At 38.4% G+C, this 16,980-nt stretch overlaps 1 long non-coding RNA gene across 3 annotated transcripts in view; it reads left to right on the top strand.

Moving 5' to 3' along the window:
* LOC143685137 (uncharacterized) overlaps nt 1-14,792 on the top strand; it is a 34,667-nt gene extending 19,875 nt beyond the window's left edge. For 2 of the 3 annotated variants that reach the window (XR_013176399.1, XR_013176397.1), the window contains exons 2-3: nt 8,218-8,326; nt 9,071-9,282. This is a non-coding gene — a long non-coding RNA (uncharacterized LOC143685137). Of the gene's footprint in view, nt 1-8,217; nt 8,327-9,070; nt 9,283-13,609; nt 13,807-14,600 lie in introns of those variants that run through there. The other variant, XR_013176398.1, reaches the window with a different exon arrangement.
* Nucleotides 14,793-16,980: the final 2,188 nt, after the last annotated feature.

The raw sequence follows: 16,980 nt of genomic DNA, 5'->3' as shown, positions 1-16,980 counted from the left end.
TTAGGCTAGTGACTGGCCAAACAAATGGACACCCTAGTCTAGCTAAATTGACATGTAAAATTAACCATCACAGGAACATAACACCTCCCAGAACATCCTCTACTCTGGGAATGTGTATTCCCCGTGACGAAAAAAATCCAGGCTATTCTCTTTTCCAGCTGACATGTCTGCTTTGTGGAAATAATTTCGTTTCTTGTGATTTTTACTCTATCTTAGTGAGGACGTGGATTGGATTTTCTGTTAGATCAACAGGCATGACTTACACCCAGAAAATTTGTGAATGAGAGAATGTGTCAGTGAAATGTAGATTTTGCTGTCTTGAGTCATTATGCTGGTGATTGGTGTGGTTCTCTGCAGGGTCTCTCTCCCTGAAGGAAACTCCAGATTGGACATAAAGATACCTTTTGAGGGTAGTGTCTTGTCAATTACTGAGAATAGCTCTGCAAATAAACAAGATGACAAAATAGAGAATGTGAAAATTGAGAATAAAATCTGCCTAAACTCAGCATCCTGCTGACACCTAGATACCGGTGATGAAATAAATCTCTTTGGTGGATTTATTATCCATTATGATTCTTAAGCTTTAGATTTAATCTTTTATATATAATGCCAAAGAGATTTTCTAGCCTGGACTGTCCAACTGTTTTAATAAACAAACACCAAAATGCAAAGTGACTCAAAGATGAGAAATGTCTCTTTCTTACTCATACAGAGTCCAAAATGAATGTTCTTGATTGACAAACAGCAATCAGCGACCCATGATCAGTCTTATTGCTTCGAAATTCACTGTGCTTACCTCCATGACCCAAGCAAGCAAAAGCATCCTAAATGAGACCTGGGTTATTTCTAGAGAACAGGCTTGGAGGTAGACTATATTTCTTCTGTACACTTTCCATAGGTTACAACTTAGTCAGATGTGTATACTTGACTGCAAAGAAAACTGGAGAATGGAATCCAGTTGCATTCAAGAAGAAGAAAAAGGTCAGTCTCTGCCTCACCCTTCTTCCCACCAGTAAGTATACTCAACCTCCTCATCATAGGAGGAAACCAAAGTTCCAGACACTCTCCACATCCAGCACTAACCTCTGTGATGTCCAATCTTTTCCATTAGGTCCAGATGACCTAATGAGCCACTTCCCTATCCCTAAATCCTTTACCCCTCTATGCACTTATGGAGAGCAACGGAATACGGAGAGGACAACCACAGCAAAACTCTCCCATTCAGAAAGGAAGACGCAGTAATTGCTGTGTAATTATGAATTATTATGGAATCCTGCTGGGCAAACACCGTGAATGTGAAGTTCCCCTGCATTGGAGGTTTCTCAATTAGGCCCTGAATCTGCTCTGGGGTACTGGTGGGGAAGGAGGCTCCATGATTCCTGGTTTCCCCCTTGGGAAAGTTCTTTCTTATCTCTTTACCTCTTCCACTTCTGAAGTGGGCACTGCGGAGTATATCATCTTGGAGGATGTAGGACTTTCAAATCTTGCTTCCTGCTTGTGCAGATTTGGAAACCCAAGGATTATTTTAAGGCTTAAACTGTCAAAGGCATTTTAAGGTCAGAATCATGGTTTCTTCGGCAACACAAGTCCCTCAAGCCTTCTGATCTATTCACTTGAATAATAGCCATGAACTAGTAACAAACAGTAGCCAAAGCTTTATCTTGGCTGATACGTTTAATTTTTTTAAATTCTTTGTTTACTTGCCAGCTTTCCCCCTTCCCCTGTCTCTTCCCTCCCCCCTTTCCCTTCTTCTTTCCCTCTCTCCCTCCCTCACTTTAGCTCTCACTCTCAATCTCGTTCTTGCTCTTTTCCCTTTTCTCTAATGTTAATGCCGCCTCTATCGATACCATCCTAAACAATATGCTTTGTTACAAAGATAACACCCTTGATCTGATCTTTGCTATAAAGCTGGGTCACTCTTCACCCCAAAGGCTTGCTGGGCCTTTGCCAATCAAGCTTTTGTCAACTTTCTCTCTTTGTTATTTGGGGTCCAGAAACAGTTGGCTTTTCCAACCTTGAAGGCTCTTTCTCTCTATTCCTTTTCATCTCTGCTTGTAATACCCTGCTGAACCTAACTGAGAATCCAATACACACTATCTGTCTGGCTTTTCTGGTCATGTTTCCTGAAGCTGCAGCCTCAGTAGGCACATGGTCTTCCTTCTGGGTTCACACGGCTGACAAATTTGCTAATATTTGCCAATAATATGGCTTCCCATATTTCTGATATGTGATATCTACTTCCTCACTGACCATGCACATTTAAGAGTTTTGTACAGCAACAGCTCACTCCATGTTACCAATTCCTAAATTAATTAAAGTTATGGTAGCTGCTGTAACAAATTGAAGATGATCATTTATTTTTCAGTAATATGAAATCTAAATTAGATGAAAGTCTTAGCAAATATTACTGCCTCTATATAATATTACTATTTACATTTCTATCAGGCCTTATACCTATTTTCTCTCCACTCCTGTCTGATCACTAACATAATACCGCATATTACATAGGTTTTGGTTATGGCTATAGCCTCCTTCAAAGAACAAACATCTTCATCAGTAAAGGTAACGTTAAGTATTGAAACGAACATACCCTGTGCTGTAAGATGACTTGCTGAAGCCAGAAGGAGAGGAAAGAACATAGGATAGCATGGCTGGGAGGTGTCAGTGAGCCAAGCCTGGTGGTGGTACACATCACTTCTCACATTTCATTGCCTATAAGTCACCCAGCCACACCTAACTGCAAAGGGACATGCATTCTGGCTGTGAACATAGAAAGTGTTGCAAGGAGTTGCTATAGCAAATACCACACAGTCGGTTAGCTTAACAACAGGGTTTAGTGTCTTACACTTTTGGAGGCTAGAAATGCAAAATCAAGGTGTCTGCAAGGCTGTGCTCTCTCCCCAAATCCTGTAGTGTTCTGGTGCTGGCTTGCTGCAATCCTTGGGATTCTTTGGCTTGCATCTCTGCTTCCTGTCACTTGATGATCTCTCTCCCCCCCCACCCCCTCATGTGTGTGCTTTTCCAGTTTCCCATCTTTAGACTTCTTTCAGTGGTGTTCTCTCTATAAGGCTTCTAGTAATATGGATTAACACCCGTCCTGATTCAGTGTGGCCACACCTAAGTAGGATGTTAGAAGACCTTATTCACAGAAGAGTCTACACCTTAACAGGTAATTAATTCAGCTTCAAAGGGTCCACATTCTTTGAACCCATTTACAAATGGGTTCACACCCACAGAACTCAGATTCAGGTTGAGAACATGCCTTTTGGGTGCACATAGTTTAATCTACCACAAACGGGAAGTGGAATAGTGAACCTAATCTCTGCCACAGTGGGAGGAGAGAGACTAGGAGCATGTTGCTAACCAAATGACTCTTCAAGGCTACAAAATGTGGTTAATGTATATTTTGCCACTGGTTAATTTGTTATATTTCATCGTAGTTTGTAGATGACCCTTGTGTTTCTTCAAAACTAATACTGTATTGAGAGATGTGAGAAGTTGGAATAATATCAATTACTTTTAAAAATTTTTAATAGTAGTTGTCTCTGAGGAGGGAACTAGGAGTCTGAAAAAGAGACATGCTTTTTACCAAACACACTTTTATGCTTGATATTTTTACAGCATTACATTACTTTTTATTATTATGAATATTTTCAGACATACAAAAAAGCATATAAAATAATGTAACTAGTATCCATTATCCCTCTATGCAGTAGACATATATAGCTTTTCAAATTAAGAAAATAATCCTACTTAATAAAAAAAGAATGGGGAAAAGACAACCTTGAAAAATATTTTCTGCATCTATGACTGGCAGAGGGTTAAGGAAATCATATAAAGTAATCTTATAAATCCGAATCAAAGACCAACAATACAATACCAAAAATAGATAATAAATATGAGTAAGTAATCTATGGAAAATAAATACATGGGACCCAAAAAGTATGAAAATTTTCAAATTCATTAATAGTTAAGTAAATATAGATAGATATGACAATTTCTTTCAAGGTTTTAACTCTTGGAATTGGTAATTCTGGAGCAGTAATGAGGCATCTTCCCCCTGAGTTGCTAGAAAACTGTGATGGTGGGTTCTGGTGTCAACTTGGTCAAATGATTTTGCCCAATTCTCTGGTCAGGCAAACAGTGGCCTGACTGCTGCTGCAAGACTTCATGGCTGATTGATTAAATCTTCAGTCAGTCGATTGCCTCTGTAGCTGATTACATCTGTGATCAACTAAGGCATTTCTCCCACAGCAAGATAATCCAATCAGTTGAAAGCTTTTAAGGAAGAAGAAGGACTCTGACTGCCTCTTCAGCCAGCAAGCCTCTCCTGTGAAGTTCATCCAGACCCTTCATCAGAGCTGCAAGCCTCACAGCCTGCCCTACAGATCTTGGACTCTTCCATTCCAACCGTTACATGCGACACCTTTATAGAGCTCATGTTTACCGGTCTCTCCTGTTGGTTCAGTTTCTCTAGAGAATTCTGACTGACACAGTTTGGTAACAGGAGTGGTTTTTGAGAAATAGAATCTTAAAAATGGGTTTTTACAATTGGTTTTCTACTCTGACTAGATTCAGAGGCACTAATGACGCTGTTTCCAAAAATCAAGATGGCACCGACAGTCCATGGGGTGAGTTGGCAAAAGAGATACTCAAAATATCACCATTAGATTATTGTAATTGTACACTTATATAAGGCAAGGTCTTAACTTGTGTGGTCTTACCATGTTCCCCATCATCTAGAGGCAGCTGGGTTGATAGAACGGTAGAATGGCTTTTGGAAGACGTACTTATGATGCCAATTAGGTGGCAATACCTTGCAGGGCTGAGACAGTGTTCTCCAGGAGGCTATGTATGTTCTGAATCAGCATCTACTGTATCGTGCTATTTCTCCCATAGTCAGGCAGAATTAAGGGATGAAAATGGGAGTGGCACCATTCACTACCACCCCTAGTGATCTACTAGAAAATTTTCTGCTTCCTATCCCTGAAACCTTAAGCTCTGCTGGTCTACATGTCTTAGTTCCAAAAGGAGGAGTGCTCCTACCAGGAAATACAATAATGATTTCATAGAACTGCAAGTTAAAACTGCCACCTGGCCTCTTTGGGCTACTCATGCCACTGAATCAACAGGCACAAAAGAGGATTAAAGTTCTGTCTGGCATGCCTTATCCTGATTATCAAGGGGAAATAAGACTGAAACCACACAATGGAGGTAAAGAAGAGTTTTCCTGGAATAAAGGAGATCTCCTAGGGCGTCTCTTAGTACTAACATGCCCTGTGATTAGTCAATGGAAAACTACAACAACCCAATCCAGACATGACTACCAATGGCCCAGAAACTTCAGGAATGGAGGTCTGGGTCACCCCACCTGGTAAAGAAGCATGGTTAGCTGAAGTGCCTGCTGAAGGTAAAAGGAACATGGAATGGGTAATAAAAGAAGGTAGTAATAAACATGAAGTATGACCACATGACCAGTTACAGAAATGAGGACTGTGATTGTATGAATGTTTCCTCCCTATTTTGTTACAAGTATGTTTGCATTTGTACATAAGTAAATATCTTGTTTTCCACTTATTATATGACATAAGTTGTATGGTTCGTGCTATAGTGTTTAAGGCATAGGATAGGAAGTTTAAGAGTGAATGTTACCTAAGGACTCATATCCTATTCTGGAGAGATGTAGTACATTTCTTGTTGTACACAGGACAATTGAGTACTAATAGGGGAAACATATGTCTGTTATTGTATTTTATTTGGATATTAAGTATGTTTCAATATGACATGTATAGCTGCCAAGTTGACAAGGGGTGCACTGTGATGTTAGGTTCTGGTTTCGACTTGGCCAAATGATTATGCCCAGTTGTCTGGTCAGGTAAGCACTGGCCTCACCATTGCTGCAAGGATATTTCATGGCTGGATGATTAAATCATCAGTCGGTTGACTGTATCTGTGGCTGATTACATCTGCGATCAACTAAGGCATGCCTCCCATTATGAGATGATCTAATGAGTTGAAGACTTTTAAGGAAGAAGAGAGACTTTTTTACTGCTTCTTCAGTCAGCAAACCTCTGCTGTGGAGTTTGTCCAGATCCTTCATTGAAGCTGCCAACTTCACAGGCTGCCCTGCAGTTTTGGACTCTCCCATTCCTACAGTTTCATGAGACCCCTTTATAAATCTCATATTTACAGTTTTGTACTGTTGGTTCTGTTTCTCTAGAGAATCCTACCTAACATAAAAACCTTATATCCTACCTCCTTACCTGTGAGAACAATGCAGTTTCGTTGCCTAGTAGTTCCTCTGAGCGAAGTGCATTAGACACATCCCTACATGAGCCATGGCTCTTGGTTTTAAGGAAGAGGTGCTAATTTTGCATAAATTAAGAAGAATTTATTGGAATGATATCAGGTATCCCAAGGTTTCTGGGAACTCTTATAGAATCATCTTTAGAGGATTGATAGGAATCCAGAGAGCATAGGCTGCAGGAAATATGGCCAAGGTCACTTCATAAGAAGAGTTTCATTATTCAACCACATGTGCTGTCATTCCTGAACATTTGATAATATTGGAACATCTAGAATATGAAAATCACCATTGCTGTGATTAATTTTTTTGCCTGTTTCAATGTCAGATCCATTGGGAGCACTAATTGTGTTAGCCTCCTCTCTTACTGCCTGAGGTCATAGAAAGGGGCCAATTGGTCTTCTTGTCTCACTCTCTACTGAAAGGGAGCACTTCCTCTTACCATGACTCAGATGTCCCCTTTGTCAGCCCAAAGTCATAGTCAGTCCACATTATTGAGCCTATCCCTTTCCCAAAGCAATACTCTCACCTACCTGGCCTTCTTAGCAAGTAAACTGCATTCACTATGTTTCCAAAAGAAGAAAACTGAAAGTTCCATCAGCTGTTGCTTCCAATTCTAAGCTCTAGGATTCCCAGTTAGGTTTATTTTTCCTTTAGTTCTCACAACGAGGTTTGTTATACTACAACTATAAACTAAATTGTAAGTTCACCATTGAGAACCACAGTGGGGTAAAGAAAAGAAACAAACTGGAATTTAGGCAAATATATACATATTATATTTGAGACATCATGGAAGGGGCATCAGGTAGAGCTACACTTTTAGGCTAGTAACCGTGAAACCATAGCAGGTGTTCATATTTTCTTCGTCCTCTACCTAGTCATTTTCTCTTTGCTTTTATCTAGTACAGCAACCAGTTGGTGTTCCTCACGCAGGGGGATGATGCAAGCCTTCATTCCTGAGATCTGAGTCGCTGATAGTCCTTCCTATAGAGGACTGCAGCCGTTTCCCACTAACTTCTACTGTTAGGCATGGTCGTATGAGGTCATCCCTGGGATTTCATCCATATTCCTCTCTAGCCACAATGTGAAAAAGCAACTCTTTATCTCCTTGATAATTATGATCAATTATTATAGTCAACACTGTCAACCCTTTTTATGTCTGTTCCTTTAGTGGCATGAAGAGCCCCAAATGGCCATTTTTCATTTCAGTAGAATCATTGCTCAGACTTCATCCATGTAACAGACCAATGTAATCACTGACTTGTGGGATGGCAAAGTTCCCCAGAAAATAAATTGTGGCACAGTTTTGCAGAGGATATGTAAACCTAAGGAAAAATTATATTGCTGTTCCTGACAGATAGAAGCATACTGCTTATGGTTATTTCTATTTAGTAAGACATTATACAAACATTTGTCAGTTTATTGTATGTCAGATATCATGGGCTGTATCTCTCATTCTAATTGCATTAACTGTAATTGAAGTCACACCACATTCTTGACCCTATAATAACCCACTACTGCTTTCTAAGGCCAATGCACTTTTTACTGTAAAGTTAAATGGGGATGTGAAGGGAATTGCCACACTGCAAATTTCAAGACTGAAGATGTCACTATATTCTAAATCAAAGAGTGATGCAGTATTGCTTTTGATTTGTTTCATTGGCATGAAGGGAAAAGCCTCAGGCTTTTGTCATTCTTACCACACGAGCTTCATGCATGGCTCTGGGGATCCATGTAGGAACCCTGCCTATTGCTGAGGATTTTATTTACACTTCTACACTGAAGAACAGTTAGGATAGCCATAGAATGAGACCTGAGTCTCATCTCAGACTCATTGTCATAGTACTATGAAGTGTCTAGAAACAAAACTATTTGCTGCTAGATCCCAATAAACTTCCCTAAATCTCTTTCAGAAAGCCTAAAAGGCAGATCCTGAGTGAGACTTTGTGATTGTGATTGTAATGTCCTTTCTCAAGGTAGACAGTCTCGCATCCATTTGAGGAGCTTCAGGTTTGGGGTCAGGTAAGTGACCATTTTTCTCAATTGTTAGAATTAGAACCAGCTTCAACCTGATTTTGAAAATGGAATACTTTCCTCTTTAGATCAGCACCCTCATTAAAGATTTCTATAAATATGCCTTATTTTTGCTTACAAAAATCAGCAGCATCACTGTTTTCCAGGAACTATGAAAAATTAAAAATACACAGAAATGATTAAAGAATTTTGCAGCGAACACCTGTATCCCCACTAGCCAGATTCTGCCATTAGCATCCATCACATTTGTTTGTTTTATCACATTTGTATCCATTTATTCATCCCTCTACATTTCATCAGTTCATCTTTCTTTTGTGCATTTAAAGTGCATTGCAGACATAGGTACACTTGTCCCTAAATAATTAAGCCTGCATATCAGTGAGTAGGGTTTAATATTTTTTACAATGTTTTTAACCCATATTCAGACATAGAACATAAGTCATCCATATGACGTTTTCTGTTCTTGAGCTTAATTTTTAAAATTGCATCCAGGGGGGGCAGGCTGATTTCTAATTTATTTATAATCTGGAGACAGTGAGTATAGATGTGGGTTGGGGTATGAGAATAATTTATTTCCATTTGATGAGTAACTCAGGCAAGAAAAGGTAAGCCTCCTCAAAAAAAGTAGAGGGGCTGCCATAGTAGGCAAGGGAAGGTCAGAATTGTGAATTAGAGCTCTCCAATTTTTCCATTTTATCCAATATATTCTGATTCTTTTCTGATTGATACCAGGATTTTCACAGAGAGTTTTGGGGTGGTTGTGGATTCAACTGATGTTGTAAATCAGCAATGCACAGGATCAAACTTGAGTTTGGTTTATGGCTGCCTGAACCTTCGAGACGTAACAACTGAGTTTACTTTAGGAAGACAAAGGTGGTTCTAGGTTTCCGCATGGCTTGAACCTAGAATTTAGGGATCTGAGCACATAGTCTTGAGGACACTGTGACACAGTGAGTATACTCGAGGAGCCTGAACTCCGTATCTTCTTTATAGGATTAGACGGCAGTTTACTTCAAAGTTTTCCTAATTTTGCTAAAATAATTTTTAATGATGTGCCTCACCTCATGCATTCCAAGTTAACATCCTAAATTTTTTTCAACATAAATTTAAAGAAGGATATAATAAATTTAACAATTACCAGCATATCATAAGCACTGGCATTTTAAAGTAAAGTTACCATGTTACTCGTCTCATATACCAAGTAGAATAAAAATAGCAATTTGATACCTTCCATCATCCATTTAAAAAAATACACACAGAAAGATTTAGCCAGAAATTTCAGTTTTTGTCTCCTCATACACATATATCTATTAAACTCTCCTTACATAATGTATCATAGAATAATATTTTTGTACTTGAAATGTTTAGCTGATTACTCTAACATACTTCTCTTCAACAACAACAAAAATACAATTTAAACTAAATTTTAAACTTTCCAATAAGGAGTTAAATATATTCTTCTAGATTGGTTTATCATTACAGCTATTTTTAGTAAAATATTATAGAAACAACACAGATATATTACAATCTTAATAATATATGTTTTGGGGCTATTGGATTACAAACACATTTTTCTGTGTTTTTATGCAATCTAGCTTCTTTAACGAGCATATGTTATTTTCACAGCCAGGAAAAAGTTGAAAATAGCACTAAATCATGGAGATAGGGTATATGTTAAGAGTTATAAGCAGAAATGTGCTAATTTGGAAGCATGAAAGACAAGTTGGTTTTAGAACTAAATAACTATAACACTTTTAATGTCTTTTTAAAAGCACAAATTCAAAGATAATTGCGACAATTAAAACACTTCTCAATTAACAGTCTCTTTTTATGAAAGCGAAGATATTGTGTGAGGCTTTCTTTTTAATTTACTCCTCAATATTTCAACCAAACATAATATTTATAAAATGAACTTTACCTTCCTAAATGTTCATGATAAAGCTTTTCTTTGGGGGTAAATCCAGATCAGGCCCTATTGGTAAATAAACTGGTGTTTGCACAAAGACCTTGAAACGGAAGTGACTAATTAAAAAAAATCAGTCAAGTATTGATTCCATCAGCTAAAATGAACCCCAAGGAGGAGAAGAATCTCATTATTATTTTTCAATATACCTTCCTTCATCCATTCAAAAAAATACACACAAAAAGATATTAGCCAGAAATTTCTCAGTTTTTGTCTCCTCATACACATATATCTATTAAAATCTCCTTACATAATGTGTCATAGAATAATATTTTGGTACTTGAAATGTTTTTATTTTCTTTGCTTTTTAAATATGTGTGTTATAAACAATTAGAAAATAACCATCAAGCAAAATTTCAAAAAATCAAAACTTCACATTCTCACTTCTTAGTTATTTATTTTGCAGTGCATATCTTTACAAATCTTTTTCTCTCTGTGTGTGTGTGCATATATATTAACCAGAATGAGATTGCACTACTCAGAATACTCAGCTCCCAGCTCTTTCCAGTCAATGATATCCACTTTTCATTTCAGCACATTTTTAGCTCCTCTAATAATAGATAATACTCATTATCCTAGTTGATCTACAAATATTTTTCACAGTTCACTTGTTCAAGACACTATCTAACCCAGGATTATCTGTTGCATAGTTGTTCTTTCCTTTAAGTCTCTTTTTAATCTAGCACTATCTTTAATAATCTGGACTTGGATGAAGGGGTTGGGCAATTGTCCTTCAGAATCCCTTGTATTCTGGACTTTGTGATGGACTCCTCATAATGTCATTTGGCTTTATAAACATTAATGCTTGATCGATTTAAGTTAGACATTTTTGGGTAGGGTAGATATTAGGGATGTTGTATAAATCATGGTGTATCACAGCAGAAGATGCACAGTATCTAATTACCAAGTTAGAGATACTAAGCATGACCTCTAGATTACAGTATGCCAATCTGATGCTTTTACTGAAGAGTTAAATTTTTCCCTTTCTTTGGCAAATAATAGTAGCACTTAAACCTATTTGAATGTTCACTTTCCTATTAACCAGTTGCCAATTGTTTTTTATATTAATCACTAAGTATTGCTGGAAGTCATCATTTGATTATGGTTTATGAAATGAAGGTGGTGGTTATTTTTATTCTGAAATGTGTCTCTTAATGAGGTGAATGGGGCTGGAATTTTTCCAGGCCTTGGAAGAATACTGCCTTGGGTGATATTAAAAATATGTAATAACTGATACAGCACTGACACTGACACTCTCCACTTCAAAGGCTATGCTTCTGAAACAGGCTTCCAGGGGGAAATTACTGGTCCCAGAGACCTCAGCAGAACCTGGGAAATGGAAAATAGCCATGGGCTGCAGGGTCTACTCAAGGGCTCAAAGCACTAAATACTTACCCAGTAGTATGGAAGTAATTCAATAGCTTAGTCCCTTGTTTCGGTTTGCTAAAGCTGCCAGAATGAAATATACTAGAAATGGGTTGGCTTTTACAAAAGGAATTTATTATTTACAAATTTACAGTTCTATAGTTATGAAAATATCCAAATCAAGGCATCAAAAGGGAGATACCTTCTCTGAGGAAAGGCTGCTGGCATCCGGGATTCCTCTGTCACATGGGAAGGCACATGGTGACAGCTGCCGGTCCTTCCCTCCTGGGTTCCATTGCCTTCAGCTTCTGATTCCAATGGCTTTCTCTCTGAGCAGCTGTGGGTCCTCTCTTAGCATCTCCAAAGCACTTCTCTATAAGTTCTCTCTCGGTCTTTGTGTCTTTTATCCTTTCATAAAGGACTCCAGTAAAGTATGAAGACCCACCTTAAACTGAAATGGTGGGTCACATCTCAATTAAAAAAACCAATCAAAAGGTCCCACCTAAAATAGGTCTGTGCCCACAGGAATGGATTGAAAGAAATTGGCCTTTTTTTTTTTTTTTGGTTACACAATAGCTTCAATCCAGCACAACCCTACTGGTGCAATATCATGACTGAATATCAGTCAGCTATTGTCAGAATGAAATTGGGTGCAGTGTCAAGTTTAATCTACTTTGCTGTTGTAGTTGGTATATACACATGCACTCATTTATTTTACCATCTTCCAAGTTATATGGCATACTCACTTTTTGAATTATTATAAAAATGTTAATGATCAGCTTGTTGACAATATGATCACATCTTCTTTTAATTTTTTTGGAGGAAAAATACTGAAAACAACTTGATCTATAAAAGGATTTGTTATCTAGTCATTTAAGTCACTCAGTTTCTCAAGAAGGTTTTACCAAGGCTTAAAAATTACCATTAAATATTCCTGTTACTTTTTTACTTAGAGATCTTTTGTTTAACCCAGTATAATTTGAAATAGTTTGTGGAAAAAATAACTTTAGTACACTATTACCAATAGCTAGAATTTTGACAGAATATTTTATGCTAAAATGGATGTGCTGGTTTGAATCGGTGGTGGACTCCAGAAAAGCCAAGTCTTTTAATCCTCATTCAATATTGCTAACTGGGAGTTTTTGATTGCTCCCATGGAGATGTGACTCACCCAGTTGTGGGTATCAACTTTTGATTAGAGGGAGATGTGACTCCACCCATTCCAGTTGGGCCTTGATGGAATCCTTTAAAAGATGAAACATTTTGGAGAGAATTCCTTTTGAGAATGATGAGGGAGCCATGAGGCTGAGAGTCCTCTAGCCAGAGACCTTTGGAGATGAAGAAGGAAAATGTCCCTGGGAGAGCTTCATGAAACAAGAAGCTTGGAGAGAAAGCTAGTAGACGTCGCCATGTTCACTATATGCCTTTCCAATTGAGAGAGAAACCACAAACTTCATCATCCTTTTTTGAGTGAAGGTAACCTCGTGCTGTGCCTTAATTTGAACATTTCTATAGATTTGCTTTAATTTAGACAATTTCACAGCCTTAGAATTGTAAACTTGCAACTTAAACTCCCATTTTAAAAGCTGTTCCATTTCTGGTATATTGTGTTCTGGCAGCTAACAAACTAGAACAATGGACTTTTTAAATATTTAAAGCCTAAACTTTGAAATTATGTATCTAGCTCATTCAATTAATGGAATACGCCTGACATGTAACCAGATGGCCAAACCCAGTCCTTGTGATCTAATCAGCCAAATCAGATTTATTTTCCCTCAGAAAAAGAGAACATGATTTTAGTTTTTCAATTCAAGTAAGGGTATTAATTTATGTCTTGGTGGAAACCTCTGAATTTTATCTCAAAACAGAGAAATACAGTGAACAATTTTGCCAAAACTTTGTCACCTGGCTAAACTCTTTCTCCTGTTCTTTTTGCCATGCAGTTACATGACTCTGCCACAGGAACAGTGTGTTATTTGACTTTAATTGCAGAATGGAAGAATCGAGTGAATTAAACAAAAGCTGACGTTCAAACATGAGCCAAAGTATTCAGTTTATGACATGACACTTTGATCCCTAAGGCAGGAAAATATTCTTTAAAAAATCTTCACTGAAGGATTATAGTGTTTCAACTAAAAGAGTGAGTGATGCCAATTATTCAACTTAATTCAGTGAAGGCATTATTATTTCTTGAGTCATTATTATTGTTATCATTTTTACGATTTTCTTTCTACTGCAATGAACCATAGTAAATTTGGGGCTCAGAATGGGAGAAGAATGCCCTTCTTTTTGAAAATGGTAGAGGGGCAATTATAAAAAGGAATATGGGAAACAAGACCTGGGGTGCCTTGACTGTAAGAACCATTTCAGGCATAACAATTTTAGGGAAAAGTACAGATGGAAGTTGAGGGCTATGTGTGACTGTGAGCTTCTTGGAAAATCTTCTGAGCTCCCCAATGGGAGTCATGCACACCCCAGAATGAAAGCCACTTTTTATGGCAGCAGCAAGGAGGTCAATTAAATGTTGACGGAGAAATAATAAACTGAGCAGCTGTAAAACAACAGAAGTGCTTATCTGGGATTTTAGATTTGCAATTTGGGAGCACAGACTTTGGTAGCAACTTAAATTGTGTGCCAAGTTGGGGCTGTAAGGCAAGGGTTCTTAAAGAGACAAAGAAGAAGAAAAAAATAAAAGAAGTTGATTAGGGTCTTAGAAATAGGCTTTATTTTCTCATAAAGAGAGTGGTTTTGTTACTTGCTTAGGTCTCACTTAAAACAGTCAGTGTAGGGGCTTCATGAATGGCCTGAAGGCTTCTCTGTAAGCACAGCTCTCCAGCCCCACTTTAAGCCTTTTAGCCTAAAGTTCCCCCACTTTTCTTTAACACAAGACATTGTCATTAATAAATCCTTCATCTAATTTTTATTTCAATTTAGTGTGCATCAATTAGGAAGGAGAAGGGATTCTCCATCACAGAACATGGGCAAGAATAGAGGACGGAACCTCAGGAGTGGGCAGCACCAGAGCTTTTCCCTGCCAGAGGCCTTTCTCAGGGCCCTTTAGACGTTGGAACAATCATGTGTGCTTATTGATGTCCCTGTCTCCTCTACGTTCTAGACTCACAGTTAAGTTGGCCACTGTGGAGTTGTAACCAATGGAATATGAGAAGGGATGTGTGTCCCTTTCAAACACATGTGGTTAAGTACTTGCTCTGCCCTCCCCAGGCTTTCCTTCTCTGCCCTGTGGCTCTGAGAAGCCAGGGCAACCAGAAGGCCACCAGTGGTGGAGCCATAAGGTGGAAAAAACTGAATATCTGAGTCAGTGCTTGGAGGCAAGCCCTTTGACCTGCCTTTATCTGTGCTATAACTGAGAAAAAAACTTTTATTGTTAAGTCACTGAGATTTGGGGTGTATTTTATAGAGTTGCTTGTATTAACTACTCTAACAAATACAGAAATAGGTGCATTGAAGAGGGACGCTGACATATAAATCCCTAGTATAGTGGCATTGGCTGAGTATTAGATGGCTGCCAGCAAGGAAACACAATTGGAAGCCACAAAGACCATGATTCGTACTATACGTAGAAGCAAAAAAAAAATTTTGACAAAATTGTTGCCTATGATACCAAAGGACCAACTCTTCTGTCTGCCAGTTCTAGAAAACATGTTTTGAAAATATTATAGCGGTTCACAGTGTTAATCTGCTATTATTGGCTGCAGTTAACAAGGTATGACTATGAAAAGAGGAGCTCAGGAATGAATCTGCTATTGTACAAACAGAAATGAAAGGAAATAGAAACATGGAGAGGGTTTACAAATTTGCCAGTGTTACAAAAGTCTATCAACCAGAAATAAAATTTGAGAACGCTTTAAGTCAAAGACCTTTACCATTACTCAGAGTTTGGTCTTCCCACCCATCACCCCAGATAACCTCAAGTTAGCAGCTATTAAATTGAAAGAGGGAGAGATATGGGGACAAGGAAGCATTAAAATGTGGACTTGAAAAACTAGGCTGACCAACTTAGCACAGTTTGCCTGGGACTTTCTTGGCTTCATCACTGAAAGTTCTCCATTCTGTAAAACCCCTTTTCCAGGTAAATTATGAAGGTTTGTTATCCTATGAAAAATCCATATCTAGAATAGAACTTTAAGTATGACCATTAGCACAGAGAATGAAAATAAAGGTGGAGGCACTTGAAAACTGTTTCTGAGTCTACTTAGTTTTGGGAGAAACTATATGCTATAAATGTCGTTTGGATTCCAGAGATTTCTGATTGCTCAATACTCAAAAGAATCTTGGATTTGAACCTTCCATTAGCAGGAGGCAGACTTCAAAGGCGGTACGGTCCCAAAGGAAGGTATGTTCCTTAACCCCCTACCTTAGATGTCTAGGAAAATAATGGATAAGGAGACTCTTTCCAAAGTGAGGAAACGGGGGCCATGAACAGGGATGGACAGTGGGGTTTCCTCCAGAGAGCAGATTAAGAGCCGAGTCATGGAACTCTCTCCACCCTCAAGGAAAGGCCTTCCCGGTCTACCCAGAGGAGGCCCTTAAATGCTGTGGGTCAAGGACTATGGCATCATTGCCTTCTGCTTTTTGAATGAAAGCTCTTATCGTCATTAACATTTCCCTGCTCCAGCATTGTACATTGCATGTGAGAGGGGGCACATAATTTGTATTTTTAGTTCATAGGTTGCCATACCAAGAACAGCTGTATCTGGGCCTGCACAAGAGGACTGGGCATTGCTGGGAGCTCTGGGCTTGAGCTGTGTGCAGCGACTGACAGGGCTCTGTATTGTGTCCCTTGGGGAGGGAGGGATTATGGTTATGCAAAGAAAGAAGAATGAAATAAAAACATTCATATTAGTGCCTCTCTACATAACCCAGCCTTCTTTGCAATTAGGTTGTCTGTATTTCTAGCTCTGGACAATGAAATATGAGCAGAAATCTACGGTTGGGCTAAGGCAGTTAAGTAACAGTGTATCTTCCCCACACTCCTCTCTCCCTGCCTCCCACCTCAAAAGCTAAATGGATAAATTCTAAAACCACTGGGAAGCCACAGGAAGGAGAAGCCACAAGATGGAAGGAGCCTGATTGTCTGAGTCACCATGTGGAGAAAGAGCCAACTGAAGATACTTGTCCAATCTTCATCTGATTGTGATATGAGCGAGAAATAAAAATGTTATTGTGTGAAGGCAAGATGTTTGAAATTATTTGTAATAGCTGTTATCGTTATTTATCCTAATACTTTAGAGAAGCATGTATTTATTTTCCTGAACTACAAAGATCACTGATTTATTTTTCCATATTATTTTAT

This window comes from Tamandua tetradactyla, chromosome 1 (assembly GCF_023851605.1).
Source record: "Tamandua tetradactyla isolate mTamTet1 chromosome 1, mTamTet1.pri, whole genome shotgun sequence".
Lineage (NCBI taxonomy): Eukaryota > Metazoa > Chordata > Mammalia > Pilosa > Myrmecophagidae > Tamandua > Tamandua tetradactyla.
The sequence above is the reverse complement of the archived record's forward strand: the minus strand, read 5'-3'. Positions and strand labels throughout refer to the sequence as shown.